Raw genomic sequence first — 16,496 nt, 5'->3', positions numbered from 1 at the left:
TTGTGCCTGCTGAGCGTGGCCTTTTCGAGGCCTATTGTGACTTACAAAGAGTAAGCTGCAGACAAGCATAGAACGAGACGGACAGGTTGAAAAGCTGTTATTAGGCCCATCTGTATTTTTGCCCGAGGACATGATGACAAGCCAACAGTCCACAGCTTACTGTTAAAGCACTAATTGCACTAACTGCCTCGGGCCACCAGCCCTTTTGCCTGTGTCTATAATCAAAGCCAAATCAAACCATTAACTGAACTAATGGCACGGTGGTATGTTGTGGTAGCTCATGAGCTCCTGTGACTTGTCTTATGCTTGCACTGCTTTTGTTCTTCGATGTAAACGACGTGAGAAATCTAATGAGGTGGAGAAGACAAACCTTAGCAAGGAGCAGCAGAGAACAATACTGTACATAGAAAGTAAAGGGAGCAGAATATACAGGTAGTATAATATATTTTGTTGAAATAGGATCCAAATAACGCACACAAAATAAAAAAATGTGAGTACTATTAGTGGCAGTTTTGCGGGTGATCTATTAACCCTTGTGTAATGTTCATATTGTTGTTACTCAGCCAGCGTTTGTGGGTCTGATGGACCCGTTGCATTTTGTGGTATTTAATGCCTCACCATCAAACACGTTTATGTTAAAATACTGAACAGATGTTTACCTTATCCCAATAAACATCTGTTCAGTATTTTAACACAAAAGTGTTTCATTGTGAGGCATTAAAAGCCACAAAATGCAACGGGTCCATCAGACCCACAAACGCTGGCTGAGTAACAACAATATGAACGTTGCACGGACAATTTCTCTGCCAGTTTCTGCATCCCACAGGGATTCTTCTTTTGTGTTTCTGCACCTGCGGTTCCCACACAAGGTTGCAACATTGTTTGTCAACACTGTCTGCTCTCATTTTCTCGCACATTTGACCCTCTAATGTTCTGTGTACCTATACTCTGTCTTCCTCCTGTCTAGGCCTGCTGTGTGTGTGTGTGTGTGTGTGTGTGTGTGTGTGTGTGTGTGTGTGTGTGTGTGTGTGTGTGTGTGTGTGTGTGTGTGTGTGTGTGTGTGTGTGTGTGTGTGTGTGTGTGTGGTACACAGAACATCAATTTCCACACTTCTATTAGCCCCGGGTCCAGTGGACCCGGACATCTTATATGTAATATAAATGTGTAGGGGGGTTGTATGGTGTGTGGTCATTAAATATGTATTCTGATATATGTTCTTCACAAAAAATTAGCCAAAGTCAGTGAGTCTCAGTTTGATAAATGTATTAATTGTATCATTTTTCTTTTAATGATACAATGCAACGGGTCCATCAGACCCACAAACGCTGGCTGAGTAACAACAATATGAACGTTGCACGGAAAATTTATCTGCCAGTTTCTGCATCCCACAGGGATTCTTCTTTTGTGTTTCTGCACCTGCGGTTCCCACACAAGGTTGCAACATTGTTTGTCAACACTGTCTGCTCTCATTTTCTCGCACATTTGACCCTCTGATGTTCTGTGTACCTACACTCTGTCTTCCTCCTGTCTAGGCCTGCTGTGTGTGTGTGTGTGTGTGTGTGTGTGTGTGTGTGTGTGTGTGTGTGTGTGTGTGTGTGTGTGTGTGTGTGTGTGTGTGTGTGTGTGTGTGTGTGTGTGTGTGTGTGTGTGTGTGTGGTACACAGAACATCAATTTCCACATTTCTATTAGCCCTGGGTCCAGTGGACCCGGACATCTTATATGTAATATAAATGTGTAGGGGGGGTGTATGGTGTGTGGTCATTAAATATGTATTCTGATATATGTTCTTCACAAAAAATGAGCCAAAGTCAGTGAGTCTCAGTTTGACAAATGTATTAATTGTATATTTTTTCTTTTAATGATACAATGCAACGGGTCCATCAGACCCACAAACGCTGGCTGAGTAACAACAATATGAACGTTGCACGGAAAATTTCTCTGCCAGTTTCTGCATCCCACTGGGATTCTTCTTTTGTGTTTCTGCACCTGCGGTTCCCACACAAGGTTGCAACATTGCTTGTCAACACTGTCTGCTCTCATTTTCTCGCACATTTGACCCTCTGATGTTCTGTGTACCTACACTCTGTCCTCCTCCTGTCTAGGCCTGCTGTATGTGTGTGTGTGTGTGTGTGTGTGTGTGTGTGTGTGTGTGTGTGTGTGTGTGGTACACAGAACATCAATTTCCACACTTCTATTAGCCCCGGGTCCAGTGGACCCCGGACATCTTATATGTAATAGAATTGTGTAGGGGGGGTGTATGGTGTGTGGTCATTAAATATGTATTCTGATATATGTTCTTCACAGAAAATGAGCCAAAGTCAGTAAGTCTCAGTTTGAAAAATTAATTAATTGTATAATTTTTCTTTTAATAAAAAAATGAAAACGAGTCCCACAGACCCGAACACCACACAAGTGTACAATTGACCACAACTGCAAAAGTGGTGGGGATTGCCCTACTCTAAATGGGATTGTGTTTGCCCATGGAAACACTCATCTCTCTCTACATTTATGACATCATATGGGCCAATGGTCCACCTTGTGCTGTTTCATTATTTTGTGGAATAATAATACTAGGCACACGATAGATTAATACTAGGCACGCGATATAGCTCGTAGTATGGTTTACATTTGTTTACCAGTGTTCAAAACAGCAGCAGCGAAAGTATTTACATGATATAGTATAGAAAATATTTGTATTAACATACACACGTATATGTCCAGGATTTAGCATTTAGGATTTATAATGCAGCTGTGATAGGCTCCAGCGCACCCCCGCGACCCCGAAAGAGACAAGCGGTAGAAAATGGAGGGATGGATGGATGTATACATCCAGGATTTAGCATTGGAGGGAGAAAAACTTGGTAGAAGTTTAACTTTAGCCAGCGTATAGTACATACTTGCCAACCCTCCCGTTTTTAGCGGGAGAATCCCGGTATTCAGCGCCTCTCCCGACAACCTCCCGGCAGAGATGTTCTCCCGACAAACTCCCGGTATTCAGCCGGAGCTGGAGGCCACGCCCCCTCCAGCTCAATGCAGACCTCAGACTGAGTGGGGACAGCCTGTTCTCACGTCCGCTTTCCCACAATATAAACAGCTTGCCTAACGAATTCAAACGAATGGAAACAAGAATTTCAGTTCATCCAGGACAGTTCGAAGGGGAAGGTGTATGTTGCCTGTAAATATGTAGAACAGACTTCTCCATTGAACACGGTGGCCGAAATGATATACTCATCATGAACGGATAAGTTAAACAGGACAATACTGCCATCTAATGGATAGCCACAGGAACACTGAAATTCAAGTATTTATTTTATGTAAATAAAATAAATAAATATATATATATATATATATATATATATATATATATATAGCTAGAATTCACTGAAAGTCAAGTACTTGACTTTCAGTGAATTCTAGCTATATATATATATATATATATATATATATATATATATATATATATATATATATATATATATATATATATATATATATATATATATATATATATATGAAATACTTGAGTTGGTGAATTCTCGCTGTAAATAACCACGCCCCCAACCACGCCCACCGCCCCCCGCCCCCAACCACCACCCCCAACCCCCTACCCCCCACCTCCCGATATTGGAGGTCTCAAGGTTGGCAAGTATGGTATAGTACCAGAAATATTCATTAAACCCGCCTTCCGACCGAATGCAGCTGGGATAGGCCCGTGCGCAGCCCCGCGACCCCAACAGGGACAAGCAGTAGAAAATGGATGGAACTCCGCCTCTCAAAAAGATGGCGTCAACATCAAGGACTTGACAGCAAAATCTATGCACAATTTTGACCAAAGAACCATCATTACATGTTATGTAGACCCAAATGAAGTGTTTTAAAAATAGAAAAAAAATCATGATATTGTAGTTGTAGATCCCTTGCCAGTCTCTATATATTCTATCTAGTTAATGTCAGACAATGTTATTATATCAATATTATTTGCATATGCAATATTATCACACATCTATAAATGCACTGTTGAATTTGAGCATTTGCATAACAGGCAATTCACATGCATATATTTGTCAAGTTTTACATAAAACATAACATGCATTACAAAAGACTGTAAAAAGGAAGTGCAAAATATTGCACATTCGGTAAAGGAAATTGAAGGTACAAAATATGTTGGGATTGATTAAACAATAAGGAGAAATATATAGGATACAGATGTGTGATGGAATTATTAGATTCTGTTATACCAATTGTATTTGTTGTCTATGTATTTTTCAAATATAGTAGGATATATACATATGTACATACACTATATGGCCGAAAGTATTTGGCCACTCATCCAAATGATCAGAATTATGGTGTGGGGTTGTGTTTCAGGAGCTGGGCTTGGCCCCTTAGTTCCATTGAAAGGAACTTTGAATGCTCCAGGATACCAAAACATTTTGGACAATTCCATGCTCCCAACCTTGTGGGAACAGTTTGGAGCGGGCCCCTTCCTCTTCCAACACTACAAGGTCCATAAAGACATGGATGACAGAGTCCGGTGTGGATGAACTTGACTGGCCTGCACAGAGTCCGGACCTGAACCCGATAGAACACTTTTGGGATGAATTAGAACGGAGACTGAGAGCCAGGCCTTCTCCACCAACATCAGTGTGTGACCTCACCAATGCGCTTTTGGAAGAATGGTGGAAAATGTCTATAAACACACTCCGCAACCTTGTGGACAGCCTTCCCAGAAGAGTTGAAGCTGTAATAGCTGCAAAAGGTGGACCGACATCATATTGAACCCTATGGGTTAGGAATGGGATGGCACTTCAAGTTCATATGTCAATCAAGGCAGGTGGCCAAATACTTTTGGCAATATAGTGTGTGTATATATATATATATATATATATATATATATATATATATATATATATATATATATATATATATATATATATATATATATATATATATATATATATATATATATATATATATATATATATGATACATGCCAGGTGATATTTGAGTTACAAGAGTATAATACATAATATAAGAAAGGCTTGCTCTTATCATATGATGTATTGTATTGTTTAATCAGTGCTACAAAGAATTATGTGTGTGATTGTGTGTGTGTGTGTGTGTGTGTGTGTGTGTGTGTGTGTGTGTGTGTGTGTGTGTGTGTGTGTGTGTGTGTGTGTGTGTGTGTGTGTGCGTGTGTCTCTGTGTGTTTGTACATGGCTTTGGATTGTGTCAAAGCTTATCTGAGCTAGTCTCATCTGTATTCATTGTGAATCTGAGGTAAATGTGCCTCAGATGTGTTGACAGTCGGATTAGAAGTGTGTGTGCCGCTGTCAATGACAAGAAAAGGTGGGATTTATTCATGATATAGATAGTATATATATTTTCAAATCATTTCACAATCAATAAGGCTCCTTTATTTGCATAAGGAGTAAATATTTAAATTCAAACTCTTTTGGTAGTATGTATATTTGCTAGTCCGAGCTGATATTTTTGAGTCATCTTAACAAAGCCTCTTAGGGCACACTTACAGTAAGCAAATTAAAAGCAAATATACCGTAATTTCCGGACTATAAGCCGCACCTGACTATAAGCCGCACCAGCTAAATTTAGGGGAACATACAGATTGCTCCATATATAAGCCGCACCCGACTATAAGCCGCAGGGTTTTGATGTGTAATTACCGTAGTATATAGGGGTTCCTGCTACCACGGAGGGGATTGTCGGGACAGAGATGACTGTTTGGGAACGCAAAGCGTCCCATTTATTAACAATAAATCTTTCAATCATTCAATCAAACTTTCACATCTTTGACATGGCGAACAGCATTCGTGCAGAGTACAAATAATACAACGGTGCAAAGTAATACAAAGTGCTCACCTGTACGTTATCAAAATAACCAGCCTACCGGTATATGAAAAGTCAGTCTTTAATCATTGTGTCATCGTCTTCCTCCTGCGTACTAAAACCACCGAAATCCTCTTCGTCGGTGTCGGAGAAGAACAGGCCGTAAATAAGCCGCACCCTTGTATAAGCCGCAGGGACCAGAACGAGGGGAAAAAGTAGCGGCTTATAGTCCGGAAATTACGGTATTTAATGTTATAGTTTTTTACAGCACAGGTGTCAAACTCAAGGCCCAGGGGCCAGATGTGGCCCGCCACTTCATTGTATTTGGCCCTCGAAGGCCTGGAAATAATATGTATCAATGAAGTACTGTAACTTGTCTTAATAAATGTATTATTTCTTTCTATTTTGGGAGGAAGAAAATATATGTACTCCATGTAATCGCAATTTTCGTTAACTTAAATATTGTCTAATTATGCAAAAATATATGATCAAACATTCAAACCATTTTTTAAATATAAATAAATACTAATAATAATGATTTCAAAGCAAGTTATCCATCAAATTGTGCAATGTAAAAGTAGCAATAGATTTCATGGTAAAATTGTGAAATGTACTGTGTTTTTTTACAGCATTTTTGTCTAATATAAAAAACAGTACATTTTTTTACTGTAATAAACTGTGGTGCCGTTTTGGCATTTACAGTAATACGCCGAAAAATCTACAGTTGTTGATTTGCGGTAAAAAAATAAATACATTAAAATAAAATAAAAACTGGCAGCTCAGGTGCCAAAATGTTACTCTAATATTATTTTTTTTTATTATTTACAGTAAAAAAAACTAATGTCAATTTTACAGTACAATTTTTTTTTTTACAATAAAAACAGCAGTACTGTTTTTCCATTTACACTAATACACACTACATTTTGGGGTGAAATTATTGCAACTTACCATATGTTTTTAAATTTTTTATTTTTTTTTAAATACATCCAATCCATTTTCTACTGCTTGTCCCTTTTGGGGTCGCTACTAATAAAATGCATTTAAAAAATGGTGTAATAATAGTATTCACTATATGAAGCTGCCATCTGGGGCTAAACATAAGGGCGATGTGGCCCTCAGTGAAAACGACTTTGACTTTACAGCATGTTTAGTTAGAGTAAGCTACGGTTCACTCATCTGACTCGGGTTGGGTTGAGTTATTTCTTGGCCTGATGTGGGATCTGAGCCGAGCATGTCGTTGTGGCTTGTGCAGCCCTTTGAGACACTTGTGATTAAGGGCTATATAAGTCAACTTTGATTGATTGATTGACTTATGTGCAGAATATGTGCAGTAAGCGGTTGTTTGTCGATATATGCTTGGTGATTGACTGTAGACCAGTAGACAGTGTACTCTCGCATTTTGCTCAAAGTAATATGGAATGGACTCCACCTCCAACAGGATGGATGGATGGCTGGATTCTTTAGTGTAATCGATATCCCATTTTTCTAACCTTAACCCTACACAAACAATATTCCATCCAGAAAGCAGGTACACCACATTTAACTGCAGGCAACACATTCTTAGTGTTTTTTATCATCATTAGGCCATGAGCACACGGACAGTTTTATAAGTATCATGACAGGTATGGCTTTGCTGTATCTATTACTCTTAGCTCCCTGTATTTTGCAACTTCCTTTGCCTTTTCCCTGCCTCGTGGCAGCCAGTGTGGCACGCTGATTGACACACCTGCCTCTGTTTGGTGATTAGGACCCTCACCTGTTGACAATCACCATCTGGGTGTTTTATATCAGTGGTCCCCAACCACCGGGTCATGGCCCGGTACCGGTCCGTGGATCGATTGGTACCGGGCCGCACAAGAAATTAAAAAAAATTAAAATATATATATATTTTTTATTTATTTATTAAATCAACATAAAAAACAGAAGATACACTTACAATTAGTGCACCAACCCAAAAAACCTCCTCCCCCATTTACACTCATTCACACTCATTCGCACTCTTTCTGTTATTAACATTTCTGGTTCCTACATTATAAATCAATATGGATCAATAAAGTCTGCAGGGATACAGTCCATAAGCACACATGATTAAAAAATAAAAATAAAATAAAATGTGGGACAAATTTTCAAGCGTTGACCGGTCCGCAGTTACAAAAAGGTTGGGGACCAGTGTTTTATATGACAGCGCCACGTCTCAGACAGTGCTGGTGCATTAATGAGTTGGCACCTTAGGCCCCGTTTACTCTAAGGTTATCCAGAGTAAACCACACCTAACCTTATCCGTGTCCACACACAACAATGCCACCGTTTAAGACCCCCTCCCCCTCCTCCGTCTGCCGGCGCAACGCGACCTAGTACGTAAATGCGCACGTCATATAGTCATCTCCAGTGTTGCTTTGTGTGCAAGTTCTTAAATTAAATGTAACTTATCTGAACAATATCCAGTGTTTTGGTATTTCAATTAAACTGGAATCCAGTGTGCTGTGGAGCCCTATTGTAGTGAATCACACCTGAGCCATCATAAATTATTCAAATCTTTATTAGACACATAAACAATGTGATAAAGAACATTTTACAACAATCAATCTAGGGATCTAGATATCTGGTCAGGACACTCCTCACTCTTTTGCTTTCACCTTCATTGTCCATTCCTTTTTGGTGACTTTATATACTCTGGACCTAGACGTTGAGTCGGCGACATAAATGGCGGACAATAACTGATACAGTCTGCTTTGCCATTTCGAATGCATTCGCCGTTTTCCTCGACGGCCAGGTAATACAAAGCACACGCTACCTTTTTTATCACATCCATGGGAGCTCGCATTCTCGTTGTCTCTCCTTCGACAAATTGACAAAGTTTTCCGCTAAGTAGCATCGCAGCTGACCCGGCCGGACATTGGAAAGTTCTCTTGCCGTCTGAGAAGTGTTGTATCCCAAATAGCTGCAATCGCTTTCTCTTAAGGTATTCATGTGTGATTTCCACAAGCGTCTGTACATGTAGAAGAAGGAGAAACACGGGCATGTCTGGATGACTCGCCTTCATATTTCCAGTGGTTAGCTACGAGCTACGAAACCGCTTCCTTATGAAGCTGGCTGTGGCGTGTTCTTTCTGACGTCACTTCCTGTGTGGGCAAGGTCTTTCTGGCGTCACTTCTTCTCCGAACTCACTTTGTAAACGATCCATGAGTCAATACAAAGCTAAGTGCCGGAGATTCAAGAATTACACGGCTGACTTACCCGTGTAAAAATTGGTCCGAGGAGGGGACCCTTAAACGCTGGTTTAGTGTGGCTGAAACGGGGCTTAGGCTAAATAATTATTTGTTTAAGGCAGGGGTGTCCAAACTTTTTCCACTGAGGGCCATACACGGAAAAATTTAAGCACGCGGTGGCCATTTTCATATTTTTCATTTTCAAACCTTAACAAAATATATGGATTTTTTTTTTTTAACCTTTAGGGCTCCCGGGGACTATAAAGGGTCTAAGTCATCAAACTGTTAAAAATAAGTCAAATTATTATTATTTTTTTTAATTTAACGCTTACAGTAAATCTCTATATCAACTTGAGGTTGATATAAAGTAAAAAAAAAAAAGGTTTTCTGTCAAAGACAACATTGTTTTTTTTATAGTAAAACTGAAATATGCAGTATTTAGTAATTAGAGCCTTAAAAGATCAATAATGCAGGACACCATTGATTTTAATTATTTCATATTTTTGAGTAATCACCGTGAAAAGTTAAATAAAATCCTACTAAATATATTTTGGGATCCAAAAGGTCCCCCACTCATAAAGTGATACGTTTTTATTAGTTTTGTTTTACTTTCAACACTTAAATTATGAAATATTATTATATATATTACTTCAGATATATCTGTCGATTTTACGTTTGAACTATTATTTTGTTTTGTTTTATGCTCTTTTGTCGAAAAAAACTTTGATGTTTTTTTATGGCAACCACACAATATATGCAATATTTTTTCCACATAACACATTTTAATGTGATATTTTTTAACTAATAATTCATTATAACATAGATTTTTAGTCTTTTTTTTTTTAGCAGTGGCAAAAAAAAGAAAAATAAACAAAGACAAAAGAAAAAAAAAACAGCTTTGTGTCAACATTGCAACTTTTTCTTGTTAGATTTCACCTCATTCCACTTTTTTGAAATGTTTTTTTTAAATTTTTGCAATATTATCAATTTTGCAATTTTTGCAGAATGTGCAACAATTAGCTGCAGGCCGCAAATGGCCCCCGGGCCACACTTTAGACACCCCTGGTTTAAGGGGTTAAACAGCTTAGTACAGACATGGCCTTAGCTCCCTGTATTTTGCAACTTCCTTTGCCTTTTCCCTGCCTCATCACAGCCAGTGTGGCACGCTGATTGACACACCTGCCTCTGTTTGGTGATTAGGACCCTCACCTGTTGACAATCACCATCTGGGTGTTTTATATGACAGCGCCACGTCTCAGACAGTGCCGGTGCGTTGTTGAGTTGGCACCTTTAGTGTATGTTTCATGTTCTGATTTTTTTAGCCCCTTGCTGCCTGCTTTGCTATTGCATTAGGCAATTAAATCACCATTTTACCTGCATGTTGTCTCCTGTCTCTGCATCTCGATGTCAGGCCAACAGCTGACATGCCAGTTTGTGACAATAAGGTGTTGCAACGCCTCCATCCATACATTACATGCATTATCAATTTCGATCTCTGTCACCATGGAAACACATACATACTCTAAGGCCCCTTCTACACTAAGGTTATCCAGGGTAAATCACACCTAACCTTATCCTTGTCCGCACACATACAATGCCACCGTTTAAGACCCCCTGCCCCCCTCTGTCCGCCGGCGCAACGCGATCTAGTACGCATGCGCGAACAAAAATGCGCGTCATACCCTGTGTTTCAATTTTCATTGCCACATTTCTCTTAACAGTAAACCTTGCTTGCCTCTCTATCAGCAGCTGTTAGACGATAATAATTATCTCATATAAAGCATTTAACAAATTATTGCCGCCTAATCTACAACGTTTTTTTATAAGACGAGTGCAGGCTCATAACTTGAGAGGCTTTGGATAATTCTTATTGCCGAGAGCTCAAACCAATCGTAAACATTTTTGTGTGTCTGTATGCGGAGTAACACTATGGAACAAACTGGACTTACAACACAAGCAATGCCAAACTATTAATCGATTGAAACTATTATACAAACATGGGGTCCGGTTCAAATATAGAGATGAGGGTCTTTAAATTGACCTGCTGCTATACTCTGTCTCAAAGTGTTAACATGTGTTCAATGTTTCCTTACCATTATTGCTTTGTTGTCTATTACTATTATTGCTTTGTTGTCTATTACCATTATTGCTTTGTTGTCTATTACCATTGTTGGTATATTCATTATTCCTACATTGTTGATACAAATTATTGTTACAGTGTAATGATTATTGTTACCTGTGGTAATGCCACTATGATACAACATCTGTATTATAATCCTTGAACAAAGTAAGAGTGAAACTCATGTAAAAAATCCCTGAATAGAGAACTGGGAGTGGGATTAAATACATGATCTTCTTCCCACTCCCTTTCAGGCAAAACTGGACAATCACATACTATACATTACCTTTTGCAATATATTAATTTATATTATTATGTGTTGTCAATTTTGTACTTTTTTTTATGTCATTGCCTGAAATAAATAAATAAATGAAAAAACCCCAAAAACTATTGTAGTGAATCACACCTGATGTCAGGTTCAAACACTGATGACATCTATTAAACAGACAAAGAAGCAAGGAATTAAACAGAGACATAATTAAATTTGGCTCAATTGAGGAGAGCGCGTCTGGGCTGTACTCTTGTACAGTCTCCATCACGCTCTGGCGAAAGATTGTACGCCTCCTCTTTTAATTGGACTTTCCCTGATTACATGGCAACAGCTGTTTGTAAGGGACGGGGGTCGTAAACAGCCATCACCTTTGATTACAAACAGTTCAAAAGAAAAAGTCAGTTCAAAGAAAAGGTCGTAGAAGAGTTCAAAGAAGAGGTTGTAAAACAGTTCAAAGAAGAGGTGCCTGGAACCTGGGCAGATCCTGCTTTCGCTCCTCTTTGTAGTTCTTGGGTCAAAACAAAATATTTCTTTTGATTAGAATACCTGAAAAAAACAGATCACTTTCATGTTGCTTCCCATCCTACACAGTGGAGTTTTACAAGCCTTCTTCTTGGTAGGTTCAAAGATAGCGTTTGTCTTCTCGCCGGGAACTCATTGAAACACAAGAGTTTTGTGATAGCTTAATTACAATTATTCTAACACCTGAGCCATCATACATGAATCATATCTTTAATGGACGTGTCAAAGTAAACAATGTGATGAACAACATTTTACAACGATCAATCTAGGGATCTAGATATCTGTTCAGGACAATGTGCTTGTTGGCTGAAATTGGCGGTCGTACTTGACGGCCGCAACCACTTCATGGCTTCACAATAGTTATGGAGTACAAAATTATTCTTTTTTTGGGCTCTGGGAATCACTAATAAGCCGGAGTTCTTTGAACGCAGATTTCTTGCCGGGACATTTGGTACAAGACAGTCTGCAAGATAGGATGGAGCTAGATCGTTTAGTATTTTATCACCATTAAGCAAGCCGTGCCTGAAGCCCAGTCATAATCACATTGTTCATACGGGACAGGTTCCTTCACTTTTTGAATCTGACAAATCCTTATAATGTGATCTTTTTCATCATTTTTCTTCTTTAAAACATTCACGTTCTCTTGTGGTCCAATTACTTTTCATTCCAGTCCATTCATTGTTTACTACTTATTGCATTATCCTTGTTTTCTTCCTTAATGTGTTTCAACAAGTGCTCCATGTCTTCTTGCTGTTTTATTCAGCCGAGTAAACACTTGTTCATCTCACCGCACACTTTAGTCAGCCTGGCTCTCATATTATTGAACATCGTTATTTTTTCTTGGTAAGTACGGGATTCTCGAGTCTCATTAACATCCTCCTCTGCTGCACTCGTTGTAGTAGAATCTTCTTTTCGGCCCATGTTTTTGCCATTACAGGGCTTTGAAGCTTGGAGATGATGAATATTTTTAACTTGTTTTGGGGACTTGTGTTATCGAGGAGTTAGTTTCTCTCGCCAGACGGTGTTCAAGCCAGTGGTATCCTCAAACAGATTTGGGATTTTGGTCAAGATCTTTTGTCAGGGAAAAATAGTTAAAATAATATATAATAAATATATATATATATATATAATAAATATATATATATAAATAATATATAGAAAAAAAAATAGCTAAAATAGTTAAAAAACTTTGAATCCCTGCAGAGCTCTTTCCATTCCGTCATGTCTCACATGCTGTGACATTTAGGCCCCTTCTACACTAAACCGGCTAAGATTATCCAGGGTAAATCCCACCTACCCTTATCCTTATCCACAAACACAGTGGTCGTTTAAGACCCTCCGCCCACCGGCGCAACGCGACCTAGTACACATGCGCGGTAAATGTGCACGTCATATTCACCTCCAGTGTTGCTTTGTGTGCAAGATCTTAAATGTAACTTAACTGAACAATATCCAGTGTTGTGGTATTTCAATTAACTGGAATCCAGTGTGATGTGGAGCCCTATTGTAGTGAATCACACCTGAGCCATCATAAATTAATCAAATCTTTATTAGACACGTAAACAATGTGATAAAGAACATTTTACATCAATCAATCTAGGGATCTAGATATCTGGTCAGGACACTCCTCACTCTTTTACCTTCACCTTCATTGTCTATTCCTTTTTGGTGACTTTATATAGTCTGGACCTAGACGTTGAGTCTGTGACATACATGGCGGACAATAACTTATACATTCTGCTTTGCCAGTCCAAAAGCATGCGCCGTTTTCCGTAGTCTTCCCTCATCGGCCAGGTAATACAAAGCACACTCTACCTTTGTTTTTCATCACATCCACGGGAGCCCGCATTCTCGTTGTCTCTCTTTCGACAAATGGACAAATGGATTGGACAGTAAGTAGAATCACAGCTGACCTGGAAATTCGAAAGTTATCTTGCCGTCTGAGAAGTGTTGTATCCCAAATAGCTGCAAATGCTTTATCTTAAAGGCCTACTGAAACCCACTACTACCGACCACGCAGTCTGATAGTTTATATATCAATGATGAAATCTTAACATTGTAACACATGCCAATACGGCCGGGTTAACTTATAAAGTGCAATTTTAAATTTCCCGGGAAACTTCTGGTTGAAAACGTCTATGTATGATGACGTATGCGCGTGACGTCAATGGTTGAAACGGAAGTATTCGGACACATTGTATCCCAATACAAACAGCTCTGTTTTCATCGCAAAATTCCACAGTATTCTGGACATCTGTGTTGGTGAATCTTTTGCAATTTGTTTAATGAACATTGAAGACTGCAAAGAAGAAAGCTGTAGGTGGGATCGGTGTATTAGCGGCTGGCTGCAGCAACACAACCAGGTGGACTTTGAGTTGGATAGCAGACGGGCTATACGACGCTAGCCGCCGACTGCATCAATGATTGGGTGAAGTCCTCCGTCGCGCCGTCGATCGTTGGAACGCAGGTGAGCACGGGTGTTGATGAGCAGATGAGGGCTGGCTGGCGTAGGTGGATAGCTAATGTTTTTAGCATAGCTCTGTGAGGTCCCGTAGCTAAGTTAGCTTCAATGGCGTCGTTAGCAACAGCATTGTTAAGCTTCGCCAGACTGGAAAGCATTAACCGTGTAGTTACAGGTCCATGGTTTAATAGTATTGTTGATCTTCTGTCTATCCTTCCAGTCAGGGGTTTATTTCTTTTGTTTCTATCTGCAGTTATCACGTAAGCTCCGTAACTAAAGTGCTTCACCGATGTATTGTCGTGGAGATAAAAGTCACTGTGAATGTCCATTTCACGTTCTCGACTCTCATTTTCAAGAGGATATAGTATCCGAGGTGGTTTAAAATACAAATCCGTGATCCACAATAGAAAAAGGAGAAAGTGTGGAATCCAATGGGCCTTGTACCTAAGTTACAATCAGAGCGAAAAAAGATGCATCCTGCACTGCACTCTAGTCCTTCACTCTCACGTTCCTCATCCACAAATCTTTCATCCTCGCTCAAATTAATGGGGTAATCATCGCTTTCTCGGTCCGAATCGCTCTCGCTGCTGGTGTAAACAATGGGGAAATGTGAGGAGCCCTTCAACCTGTGACGTCACGCTACTTCCGGTACAGGCAAGGCTTTTTTTTTATCAGCGACCAAAAGTTGCGAACTTTATCGTCGATGTTCTCTACTAAATCCTTTCAGCAAAAATATGGCAATATCGCGAAATGATCAAGTATGACACATAGAATGGATCTGCTATCCCTGTTTAAATAAGAACATGTCATTTCAGTAGGCCTTTAAACAATGATTTAGTGTGGCTGAAACGGGGCTTAGGCTAAATATTTATTTGTTTAATGATTTATCCGGGCTTAATGTAGACCGGGTCTAAAACAATGGTTGTTTCCAGGCCTGTCAGCCAGTCCTTGCTCTATCTCGTGTGTTATCCTGGACAGGATACACAGTAGAAATGTAATAACTGTATGACTAAAACAAAAGGTTAATGGCCACCCCTTTACTAGTTTGTAGAAATGAATCCCTAATTGATCAGGAACTAATTGATGCAATAAGCATGAATTGCAGGTGCATCATTTCCCAATAAGGAGGCAATAAAGCCAATTGTGGTGAAGTTATCCTTCGACACTTTAAGATGTTTGGCGTCAACCAGCTGCTGTGCACGCATGAATTAGCTTCTGTTTAATATGCATTATATACAGTTGCAATTTCCATCCATTTGCATATGCTTGATAAATATGATTGTTAATATACAGTCGCACTTCTACCCGACTGAGCAGTGCTCTAAGTGAATGGGATGAGGGCCCGCTTATAGGCACTGCCCATTGAGCTGGATGATGTTGGGAGCATTACATCTGTCAAGCCGCACAAAGCAGTCCTAGACTTTAAACAGAGCGGAAAGATATTATAGTGACGCCTATCATACGCCCTGTTGAAAGTAATTAATCCAGTCTGCATGCTTTGAGGAGCACACGAGAAGCACAATGCACATTATACCATTTTTGTTGTCTACCCGACTAGCTGTTGTGTTTGTGTTTGTTTGCAATGAGCTGTGTAACGCTGCAAATAACCTTAATTAGATCCAATGATTAGTCTCTGTGTGTAATTACATCATGTTTAAGCTTGCATAGCCAGGTGTGTCGTTATTTTCTCTGCATGCATGTGTCTGTCTGGTCCCTAAACTGCCTCACGTACATATAGTAAAGAAGAAAGTGAGAGCGAGAGAGAAAGGAAAAAAAAAGCTATAAAAAGGAAGGATTGGGTGGAGGGGGGAGGAAGTGTTCCGTTTCAGTAGACCAGCAACTGGGCAGTTTTTTTTTTTTTTTTTTTGCACAACTCATTTGGAATGCAGCATGGCGTTCATTTGGGGAAACCATAGAGAGAAATTGGGTCACCTGTGAGCTATTCAGTTATATGCTGGCTAAACAAAAAAAAAAAAAAAAAAGAGGCAAATTTCAAAACATAAAAAGGGAGAACGAGTGAGGAAAAAGAGATAGGAAAGGAGATGACGTGAAAGCGGAGATCAAAT

General features: G+C 39.4%; 1 protein-coding gene across 1 annotated transcript in view; it reads left to right on the top strand.

The window, feature by feature from the left end:
• LOC133639463 (zeta-sarcoglycan) overlaps positions 1-16,496 on the top strand; it is a 945,127-nt gene that overhangs the window by 723,019 nt on the left and 205,612 nt on the right. The window lies entirely within an intron of this gene.

The sequence above is a fragment of the Entelurus aequoreus genome, linkage group LG22, assembly GCF_033978785.1.
Source record: "Entelurus aequoreus isolate RoL-2023_Sb linkage group LG22, RoL_Eaeq_v1.1, whole genome shotgun sequence".
Taxonomy (NCBI): domain Eukaryota; kingdom Metazoa; phylum Chordata; class Actinopteri; order Syngnathiformes; family Syngnathidae; genus Entelurus; species Entelurus aequoreus.
Note: the sequence above shows the minus strand (reverse complement) of the source record. Positions and strands in the feature narration are given on the sequence as shown.